Raw genomic sequence first — 12,098 nt, 5'->3', positions numbered from 1 at the left:
TTCTTACTACTAGACTACCCTGCCGCCCTTACTTACCCAGCTAGCAATGAGGAAGCGGCCCTCTTCCAGGGAGCCGGAACTGATTGAGTCGGCCCGGAATCGGGTGTCGGACTCGGTCCAGAATCAAAATGAATGACTGCCCCGAATCGTTTCTGTCTACAGGAATTCAGCCGACTTTGCTGGCATCTTACCAGAATCCCCCCAGAAATGGCCCGATGCAAATTTAAATAAATGTATACAAAATTACCTGATTTAGTCATTTTAAATATTACTATTATACATTTTATACATACAAATTAGACCCATCCACACACAAAAAAAAGTGTCAGAGGAAACACCATACACCTGGTGACCGTGCATGTTCCTGGCCCATCACAGCTCGATGTGACAAGGGCATCCCGGCCGGCGAAACTCTCCCCTAACTTGGACGATGCTGGACCAATTGTGCATCACTTCATGTGTCTCCCGGTCGTGAGACAGATGGTTTTGGCATGTGTAGGGGAGATGGGAGGAAATCTTAGAACATAACAATGCCACTGAGGGAGAGAGGTTAATGTATAACGTTTACATTATGTCAGGATATGTTATTGTTAGCCCTCAGGGACCCTCTGGGAGGTGAAGAGACACTGTCTAGTATCAATAACCATGACAGCCTTGAGTTGGGGAGGAGTGAGTGCTTTGGGTAAAGGTCACGTTAGAACATACAGGATATCACAAAAACAGTATGAGGGAGTGTGAGAGCAATGACACCAAATTTAACACACCTGCTCCCCATTCACACCTGAGACCTTGTAACACTAACGAGTCACATGACACCGGGGAGGGAAAATGGCTAATTGGGCCCAATTTGGACATTTTCACTTAGGGGTGTACTCACTTTTGTTGCCAGCGGTTTAGACATTAATGGCTGTGTGTTGAGTTATTTTGAGGGGACAGCAAATGTACACTGTTATACAAGCTGTACACTCACTACTTTACATTGTAGCAAAGTGTCATTTCTTCAGTGTTGTCACATGAAAAGATATACTCAAATATTTACAAAAATGTGAGGGGTGTACTCACTTTTGTGATATACTGTATATAACTAAGGTTCTGTCTAGCAACAGAGATGCATTGGCTGTTCAGATGTGGAGGAGGAGACTCAACCTAGGAGAAAGCGTTAAATATCAGTGCTTCTGTGAAATGTTGTTTGTCTGAATGCAGGTGTATCGACCCTTTGGGAAGAATTAAAATTGGTGAAGCTTTCCTAGTGCCCGTGGATTCATTTACTCTTAAAATTAGAACCTAACAAGATTACATCAGCATCAACAGTATTAATACCTGCTAAGACTGATTATCTTGGGGATTTCCACAATTTGACCCAAAAATGGCATCCTTGGCATATTTGAATGCTGTTGATGTTGACCTGTGAAAGACCTGTGAAATAATACAACATTGTAATAATACTTAATAATCATTAATATCAACTAATCAGTTACAACCAAATGTCAGTAAAACAGATGACAAAATTAACTTGTAACCCTCTCTCTCTCTCTCACCCGATGTCCTGATCGGCCCATACAGGCTTAATGAGCACAGACGTGGCAGTGTAGCTCACTGGGCTGTACTGGGGCCAGTCAGTCTTCCAGTCCACTTTGTCATCAGGCACTGGGAACTGCTGTGTCTCTGAGCCGGGGTACTTTGGGCATCTGGCCTTGCTGTGAGGGGCTGAGGAGGGCATGGTGAAGACACTGGGCGGTAGCACAGAGACTACAGGCACTGGTACTGAGGCTTTTACTAACTCTGGCAGAAAACTGGTCAAGAGAGCTTTTTTTTAACCTTTATTTAACTAGGCAAGTCAGTTAAGAACAAATTCTTATTTTCAATGATGGCCTAGGAACAGTGGGTTAACTGCCTGTTCAGGGGGTGAGAGGCCTGGGGAGGGAGAGAGAGATTTAATATCTAAAAGTAAAATTTGAAGGAACCTCAGCAATGTATGACAATAGTAACATAAAACAGAGAGTAGCTACAATGCAGACAACAAGGCAATAGTAGTCTATAGAAGGTGAAAAGAACAGAAACTACCTAATAATATGAAAATAATGATCTTAGGTCTCCAAAATTACTTCAGAATGATTCCATACCTGATTCCTGAAATGCAGAGGCAATATGGAAATCCTAAAAGGGTAAGTGCTATTTGAATCGGCCCAACCCAGTTTCGTCCCACTCGTACCAGTCAGGCAACACAGTACAGTCCTGTATACACACTGATAATGATGCAGTAACCAGGCAATACAGTCAAAGCCTGCTGCTTTTAAAAAAGGAGCTCACCGAATTGTATAGGAATATTTCAGTGTTGTTGCGGACGGCTCATTCAGAAATAATTTTGAAGCTGCCTTTGCTCATATGATTCGATGTTTCATTCAGTTGCAACACACTTTACAAAAGACTTGTCTAACTAACCTCAGATAGACCACAGCCTGTCGTTTCTAATGGGAACAAATGAGTCATAGTGGTCAGAACAAGCAAGGAGGGGGGAAGAGCCAAGTAGGAGATAGGGAGATCCTATTGTTGTGTTCTAGCATGCATTTGCATATTTCTGTTAGGGAACATCTCCTCTGTGAAGTGCGCTTGTGCAATAACTCAATTCGCCCTTGCACTCCTAAACAACGTAATTTTAAAAATCTTTGGCAAAGGGTAAAATATACAAAACTTAGTCCACTCTGTTTGTAGCAGATTGTAGTTTTGGAAACAGAAAACTGTATTGAATTCAAATGTTTCAAATCCATCTCGTTCCATCTTCTCCCACTGCCGGCCACTGGGCTTCCTATCATCACCATATGTGGTAGTGAGTGGAAACGCTACCCGGATGCTTCACACCTGAGGTCATCTGCCTTTGGCCTAAAGAGCAGGAACCTGGACTTCAAAGAAATTGAAAATACAGACATTGTCATCATACAAGACTCATGATATAGAAGAGATGGACCCACTGGTTGCCCTCTAGGTTACAGAGAGCTGGTAGTCCCATCCACCAAACTACCAGGTGTGGAGCAGGGAAGGGACTCAGGGGGTATGCTAATCAGAGTAGGTATGTCATCAGGAGCAACATGCTCTCTGGATATTCAGGCGAGTGTCTGTTGACTATTGGGCGTTGCGCCATGATCCTTGTCTCCTTCTGGTTCCTCCAGGTTCCTAACCTGGTGTATCAGCATCCTCTCCTTTCGTTCCCTCCGGGCTCAATGGTCATTCAATCTCCCTTGGAGCTTTGGTGCAGTGGTTTAGAGGGTACCACGTGGTGCTTCCTTCCACCTGGACGGCTGTTTGTGTTGCTAGGACCACCTTGTAGGGACCCTCTTGCCATGGCTCGTTCCACTTCCTTCGGAACACACGGATGTAGACCCAATCTCCTGGTATCACTTGACAGGGAACCTCTGGTCCTGGTTCAGGTTCTCACCCTTTTTCCTGGAGATAGATAACTTTATGTATGGCAGTTAGTTGTCTCATATGCTTTTAACTCTATTTCTAATTGTTCTAATGGGGGTCCTTTTTATGGCCCCCTTAGAGCTGGCACTGGCATAGGTCGACCTGTAAGCATTTCATGCTGTGTTAGATGTGTAATTCTGTTAGTTTGCATGCGATACCTCATTAGAGCAAGCAGTAGTGCGTCCACCCAATTAAGCCTTGCACTAGCCCAAATCTTATTTATCTTAGCCTTAAGAGTACCATTTATTCTTTCAACCAATCTTTGTGACTGGGGATGATAAACGCATCCTAGTCTTTGTTTAAGCCTTCGCTGCTGTACTACCTGTTTTACTGTCTTTTGAATAAATGCTGATCCATTGTCTGAACTAATTTCTGTTAGACCTCCCGGTTGCGGCCGGTTACGACAGAGCCTGGGCGCAAACCCAGAGTCTCTGGTGGCACAGCTGGCGCTGCAGTACTGCGCCACCCGGGAGGCCCTACCCGCTACCTCTTATCGCCATGGCGATTGAGTCAATACATGGGGTGCACTTCTTCATGGAACTGGATCTCAGGAGTGCGTATAACCTGGTGCGTATCCGGGGGAGGGAGACGAGTGGAAGACAGCGTTTAGTACCACCTCAGGGCATTATGAGTACCTCGTCATGCCGTACGGGTCGATGAATGCTCCATCAGTTTTCCAATCCTTTGTAGACAAGATTTTCAGAGACCTGCACGGGCAGGGTGTAGTGGTGTATATCGATGACATTCTGATATACTCAGCTACACGCGCCGAGCATGTGTCCTTGGTGCGCAGGGTACTTGGACGACTGTTGGAGCATGACCTGTACATCAAGGCCAAGAAATGCCTGTTTTTTCAGCAGGCCATCTCCTTCCTAGGGTATCGCATTTCCACATCAGGGGTGGAGATGGAGAGTGACCACATTGCAGCCGTGCGTAATTGGTCGACTCCCACCACGGTAAAGGAGGTGCAGCGATTTTTAGGGTATGCCAATTACTACCGGAGATTTATCCAGGGTTTTGTTCAGGTGGCTGCTCCCATTACCTCACTGCTGAAGAGGGCCCTGTAAGGTTGCAGTGGGCGGCTGAGGCGGACAGGGCTTTTTGGCAGCTAAGAGCTCTGTTTACTTCGGCTCCCGTGCTGGTCCATCCGGACCCCTCTTTGGCGTTCATAGTGGAGGTGGACACGTCTAAGGCTGGGATAGGAGCCGTGCTCCGCACTTGTGCTTTCTTCTCGAAGAAGCTCAGCCCGGTGGAGCGTAACTATGATGTGGGGGACCCTGAGCTGTTGGCTGTGGTTAAAGTGTTGAAGGCGTGGAGACATTGGCTTGAGGGGCTAAACACCCTTTCCTCATCTGAACTGACCACCGCAACCTGGAGTACATCCGGGCAGCGAGGAGACTGAATCCTCGTCAGGCAAGGTGGGCCATGTTCTTTACCCGTTTTGTGTTTACCCTGTCCTACAGACCAGGTTCCCAGAATATGAAGGGAGACGCACTGTCCCGGCTGTATGACACAGAGGAGCGGCCCATGGATCAGACTCCCATACTCCCGGCCTCTTGCCTGGTAGCGCCGGTCATGTGGGAGCTGGACACGGACATTGAGCATGCGTTGCGTACAGAGTCCGCTCCCCTCCAGTGTCCCGTCGGGCGTATGTACCTTCCGTCTGCTGTCCGTGACCAGTTGATCTATTGGGCACACATCACCCTCCTCTGGTCATCTGGGGATCGGTCGGACGGTGCGCTGTCTGACTGGTAAGTACTGGTGGCCCACCTTGGCTAAGGATATGAGGGTTTATGTTTCCTCCTGCTCGGTGTGTGCCCAGTGTAAGGCTCTGAGACACCTGACCAGAGGTAAGCTACACCCCTTACCCGTTCCACAACGACCTTGGTCACACCTGTCGGTGGATTGTTTAACCGATCATCCTCTTTAATAGGGAAACACTACGATCCTGGTCGTGGTGGATAGTTTCTCTAAGTCCTGTCATCTCCTCCCACTGCCCGGTCTTTCTACGGCCCTACAGAGTGCGGAAGCCCTGTTTACTCACGTCTTCCAGCACTACGGGGTGCCTGAGGATATAGTGTCTGATCGGGGTTCCCAGTTCACGTCGAGAGTCTGGAAGGCGTTCATGGAGCGTCTGGGGGTCTCGATCAGCCTTACTCTCGGGGTTTCACCCGAGAGTCTCTCAGAGCAGTCACAGTCAGCCCACTGAGTCAACCAGGATGTGGGCAGGTTTCTGCGGACCTATTGCCAGGACCGGCCAGGGGAGTGGGCGGCGTTCGTGCCCTGGGCCGAGATGGCGCAGAACTCGCTTCGCCACTCCTCCACTAACCTCTACCCCTTTCAGTGCATATTGGGGTGCCAGTCGGTTCTGGCGCCGTGGCATCAGAGTCAGACCGAGGCTCCTGCAGTGGACGACTGGTTCAGGTGCACGGAGGAGACATGGCAGGCCGCCCATGTTCACCTCCAGCGAGCCGCGCGGACCGTCACCGCAGTGAGACCGGGTCTGGCTCTCGACCCGAAACCTGCCCCTCCGCCTGCCCTGTCGGAAGCTGGGTCCGCGGTTTGTGGGGCCTTTCAAAGTCCTGAGGAGGGTGAACGAGGTGTGTTACAGATTACAGCTTCCCTCTGATTACCGTATTAACCCCTCGTTCCATGTGTCTCTCCTCAGGCCGGTGGTGTCTGGTCCGCTCCAGGAATCTGAGGTGCGGGAGGTTTCTCCGCCCCCTCTGGACATCGAGGGGGCCCCGGCGTACTCCGTTCATTCCATCCTGGATTTGAGGCATCAGGCAGGGGGCCTTCAGTACCTCGTGGAGTGGGAGGGGTACGGTCCGGAGGAGAGGTGCTGTGTACCGGTTGCGGATGTTTTAGACCCCGAACTGCTGCGGGAGTTTCACCGTCGCCGGCCGGATCGCCCTGCACCTCGCCCTCCGGTTCGTCCCCGAGACCGTTCGGCGTCACCAGCTTTCTAGCCATCGCCGCTCCATTTTTCATATGTCCATTTGTTTTGTCTTGTTCCATACACACCTGGTTTTCATTTCCTAATCACACTGAATATATTTAGTCCTCTGTTCCCCTCCATGTCTTTGTGTGAAATTGTTTTATGTTATGTGGGTATTGTCACTTTTGTTCATGTTCCGTGTTTTGGGCATGTTTAAGTACTTATGTGCTTTCGTTTGGACCGGAATAAAAAGTGTGCCTGTTAAATACACTCTGCTCTCCTGCACCTGATTTCACCTCCAGTACACACCCGTAACAGTCAGACAGGTGCTAATGACCCAGAGTACATATATAGTGCACCAGTTTTGCTCTCTCCTTCTGAAATAATTGCCACATATGTACTGAAAAAGTCACAATAATATAGAGCAGACCTAACTCACAGGAACATTTTACATTTGGATAGAAATTCAAAAGGAAATTATCTTAACAGGGAAAAATGTCCTCCTGTGTGATACCTACATCCCCCCACTAGAATCCCCATACTTTAATGAAGACAGCTTCTCCATCCTGGAGGGGGAAATCATTCATTTCCAGGCCCAGGGACATGTACTAGTCTGTGGTGACCTAAATGCCAGAACCGGACAAGAACTTGACACCCTCAGCACACAGGGGGATAAACACCTGCCAGGTGGTGAAAGCATTCCCTCCCCCATATGCCCCCCTAGGCACAACTATGACAATAACCAACAAAAATGGGTCCCAACTCCTGCAGCTCTGTCATACACTGGGTATGTACAGTACATAGTCAATGGTAGGCATCGAGGGGACTCCTATGGTAGGTACACCTATAGCTCATCCCTTGGCAGTAGTACTGTAGACTACTTTATTATTGACCTCAACCCAGAGTCTCTCAGAGCAGTCACAGTCAGCCCACTGACCCCCTATCAGATCACAGCAAAATCACAGTCTACTTGAACAGAGCAATACTCAATCATGGGGCATCAAAGCCAAAGGAACTGAATAATATTAATAAATGTTATAGATGGAAGGAATGTAAGAGAGAATACAGTATATGGCATGTGTTCAAAAGTGATTGGTGATCTATTTTTAGTATCACGAGTTTATGCCCATTTATTGACATCCTGTCCGCATGTTCTCTCGCTATTGAGTGAGTGCTTATGTAACATGATAGTGCAGCTGTTTTGGTTAAAGCAAATGTTTGCAAAAAAAATGTCCTGGTGATTGATGTGTATGACCTTGTTGAACTGAAAGAAAATGTGAAACTGTTGGGAAATTTTGTAGAGAAGTTATGGATCTGCTGTGTATCTTGTAAACCCCTTGTATATGAAAAAGTAATTTCCGGGGTAGGTCTGCCAGAGTATAATTAAGACCTGTGAACACTACAAGCAACAAGAGAGATCAACTACAGTACATAAAACATGGCTCTGGACCAAATCTCTGTGTATTGTGTGTTTTTAAAAGCATGCACAGAGGGCAACTATTTTGTGCCTGTCTTTGGCCTCAGGTGGGGAGATTATTCCAACAAGCTTTCTCTACCCTTAACCGTGTTCTGAACACCTCCAAAGCAAAGGTCATGTGGTTCGGTAAGAAGAATGCCCCTCCTCCCACAGGTGAGCTTGAGGTAGTCACCTCATACAAGTACTTGGGAGTATGGCTAGACGGTGCACTGTCCTTCTCTCAGCACATATCAAAGCTGCAGGCTAAAGTTAAATCTAGATTTGGTTTCCTCTATTGTAATCGCTCCTCTTTCACCCCAGCTGTCAAACTAACCCTGATTCAGATGACCATCCTACCCATGCTAGATTACGGAGACACAATTTATAGATCGGCAGGCAAGAGTGCTCTCGAGCGGCTAGATGTTCTTTACCATTCGGCTATCAGATTTGCCACCAATGCTCCTTATATACACATCACTGCACTATATACTCCGGTAAACCGGTTATCTCTGAATACCCATGCAAGACAAACTGGTTGATGCTTATTTATAAAAACCTCTTATGCCTCACCCCCCTATCTGAGATATCTACTGCAGCCCTCATTCTCCACATACAACACCCGTTCTGCCAGTCACACCCGTTCTGCCAGTCACATTCTGCTCGCTATCATCCAGACGGCGAGCTCAGTACAGGTGCATCAAAGCGGGGACCGAGAGACTGAAAAACAGCTTCTATCTCAAGGCCATCAGACTGTTAAACAGCCATCACTAACATTGAGTGGCTGCTGCCAACATACTGACTCAACTCTAGCCACTTTAATAATGGAAAAATGTATGTAATAAATGTATCACTAGCCACTTTAAACAATGCCACTCTATATAATGTTTACATACCCTACATTACTCATCTCATATGTACATACTGTACTCTATACCATCTACTGCATCTTGCCTATGCCGTTCGGCCATCACTCATTCATATATTTTTATGTACATATTCTTATTAATTCCTTTACACTTGTGTGTATAGGGTAGTTGTTGTGAAATTGTTAGGTTAGATTACTTGTTAGGTATTACTGCATGGTCGGAACTAGAAGCACAAGCATTTCGCTACACTCGCATTAACATCTGCTAACCATGTGTATGTGATAAATAAAATTAGATTTGATTTGTATGCAGTTTATATTACAACTTCTTGTGTTTTGTCTTAATGATTGTTCTTTAGTAAATAAACACTCAACAGTGTGTTAGTCCGAGAAACATTAACTAGTTTTATGTTTGTGAAACTTGAAATGTGCACAATGAGAAGTGATTTTGTAACCATAGTTTTGAATGGGTAATTGTATCAAATATATATCATTGTATGTTTGAATTGGCGTTCAACATAAACTATTTTCCTCCCTGCCTTGTAAACCCATTATTGTAAGTTGGAGCTACTGTACAGGATTTTCTGTGGCTGCTGTACAGTTTTGAGCACTTGACAAGACGTTGACATTTCTGGGTATGTCTCACCTGTAACATAATAATAATAATGATTATGATAATAATAATATTTCTATATTTTTTTTTATAATAATACAAATCTGTCAATCAAATAAATGGATTTCTTAAAAGCCCTTTTTGCATCTGCAGTTGTCACAAAGTGTTTTACAGATACCCAGTCTAAAAACCTACGATCCATCAAATGCATATCCCGAAGCACAGCATCTAGGAAACACTCCCTAGAAGTCCTAAACCAAGGATTAAAACTAGAGAGGAACCATGCTCCAAGGGCTGTGCTGAGTGGACGTTTAAGAGTACATGTGCCCCTTATTGTTATTCAAGATGTTCCAACATCCGTAGATGACCATTAGGGTCAAATAATAAACAGGTGGCTATAGAGTGGGCAAAAGTTCAACACTCAGCAGTCAATGTCATGTCTTTTGTCTTTTTCATAGCCTGAGAGAGAGAGAGAGAGAGAGAGAGAGAGAGAGAGAGAGAGAGAGAGAGAGAGAGATCTATTACATAAAGTTATCACATATGTAATTATATTAATAATTTCCTCAAAATTGTCTTTCATAACTGTTGCAAAACATTGAAACAGTGTTAAATATTTTACTCTGGTATACATTGCGAGAGGTAGTAGAGAGAGAGAGTAATATTACCCGGTTAAAGAACATAAATGGTTAAAGAAAAGTGTGATAAATAAAAACATATACCAATTTCATTTAAGCACCAAAAAAACTGACAGCTGTGCCATATAAATTGCAAAATAGTTGGGAAGAGAATTTCGATGTACCCATTCCATGGCACATGGTTTATGAATTGATATGCAAAACAATGCCAGATTCAAAACTTCGAATTTTTACATTTAAATACTATAAAAAATTCTTGCAACCAATGGAATGTAATGGACATGGGGGATACAATCTTTCCAGCTCTGAAGAGTTTGCTATGAGGAGGCAGAGTAATTCGATCATTTATTTTGGCATTGTCCATATGTAACTCGTTTTTGCACACAGGTCCTTGAATGGATGAAGAATTGCAACATTTGCCTCGAACTAACACTGCAGAAAGCACTACTGGGTGATTCAATAATACAAAAATGAATTTATCAAAAATCTTTATTTTTAATTTACAATCTGTAGAAGCTATGAGAATAGAAAGGTTCAGCACTTTTGTGAAACATCACAGCACAGTTGAAAAATATACGCCAAATAGAAATCCAAATGGATGGTGTTAAGAGATAGATGGGAGGGGTTTAATGGAGCTGAAGGGTTGGACTAATAACAAGATAACCAATGTAAAACATACGGTGTTTATTAAATGTATGTAGGTTCAGAAATTTTGTGAAATAGCAGTTACAAATAGAAATCAAACTGGATGAACATCAGAAATAAAGGAAGGACTAAAAACAAACAAAATATAACTATTGTAAAATAGATTGTGTCTGTAAAATGGGTATAATATGTATAAACTGAAGGTAGAAGCCTAAGTGTTATTCTTTATTCGTTTACTCCAATTGGGGGAAGGGTGGTAGGGTTTGTGGAGAATAATAAAGGTATATTCTAAAAAAAGTGTGTATATCTATATAGGTATGTGTATGTATATGTGTAATCGGTGCTGTACTGCACCGCTGTAACTCTGCGTTGTGTGTGGCTGATTGAGACTATAGACGTGGACTTTGGAGATCAGGTTTGTTAATTAATCAGAATTCACTCTCTGCATCCTGCATCCAGATGAAAATAAAACATTTGTAGAGCACCTATGTTCTGCGCATCGTTGCCTCTTTCTCTCATAGTGCATCAAAATGATTTTAGAATACAAAAATGAGTACAGCCTCTCCTTACTATGTATCAACACATAACATATATTTACATAGATAAAACCACATATCTGCATCTAAAATCAAAATAAAACATTAGAGAATATATGTTCTGCGAACCGTCGCCTCTTTCTACAACATATGCACAGTACAAGGGACTGGGATCATTCGAGGTGCTAGCCATCGTTCACACATACAATAAATGGCCTGCTAATACCTTAGCTAGCTTTTAACCACATGTTGAATACAGAATGTTAATTTCATCCTAAAAAGTACAAGTACGGCCTCCCGGGTGGCGCAGTACTGCAGCGCCAGCTGTGCCACCAGAGACTCTGGATTCGTGCCCAGGCTCCTTCGTAACCGGCCGCGACCGGGAGGTCCGTGGGGCTACGCACAATTGGAGGGTTTGGTGAGTAGGGATATCCTTGTCTCATCGCGCACCAGCGACTCCTGTGGCGGGCCGGGTGCACGGTGTTTCCTCCGAGGTTGGACGCGTGCTGTGTTAAGAACCTGATGAAATTCACAAAGTACTTTAACAACTGTTAAATGTGCATATATGGATATATATTTACAACAAAAAAAGATATGGGGATTGGAAATGATGCAGACAATTACATTGATGGAAGCAACAATCTTTCAGCAATATTAAGCTGATCCACCCCTAAGAAAAAAAATAAAAGAAAAAGGCTATAGTAACACTTTCCTACTCATTTATTACTTCTGAAGTACTTGTAGCGCTGAGTGAAAATGGTTTTGAAATCTCACAGTATCAATTTTGCTGTAGCTTTCTTTTATGCCTTCTTCATTCCTGCAAACACCGTCATCTGAGCCAGCCGATTAGCCCGCGGAAACCGAATGTGCACTTGATTTGCTCTCTGGGCATACCGGGAATGCAGTTTGTTTCTCTAGTCTAGACACATGAAACGGTAAAAGTTGGCA

This window comes from Oncorhynchus nerka, linkage group LG17, assembly GCF_034236695.1.
Source record: "Oncorhynchus nerka isolate Pitt River linkage group LG17, Oner_Uvic_2.0, whole genome shotgun sequence".
In the NCBI taxonomy this organism is placed as follows: domain Eukaryota; kingdom Metazoa; phylum Chordata; class Actinopteri; order Salmoniformes; family Salmonidae; genus Oncorhynchus; species Oncorhynchus nerka.
This window is presented reverse-complemented; position numbering follows the sequence as displayed.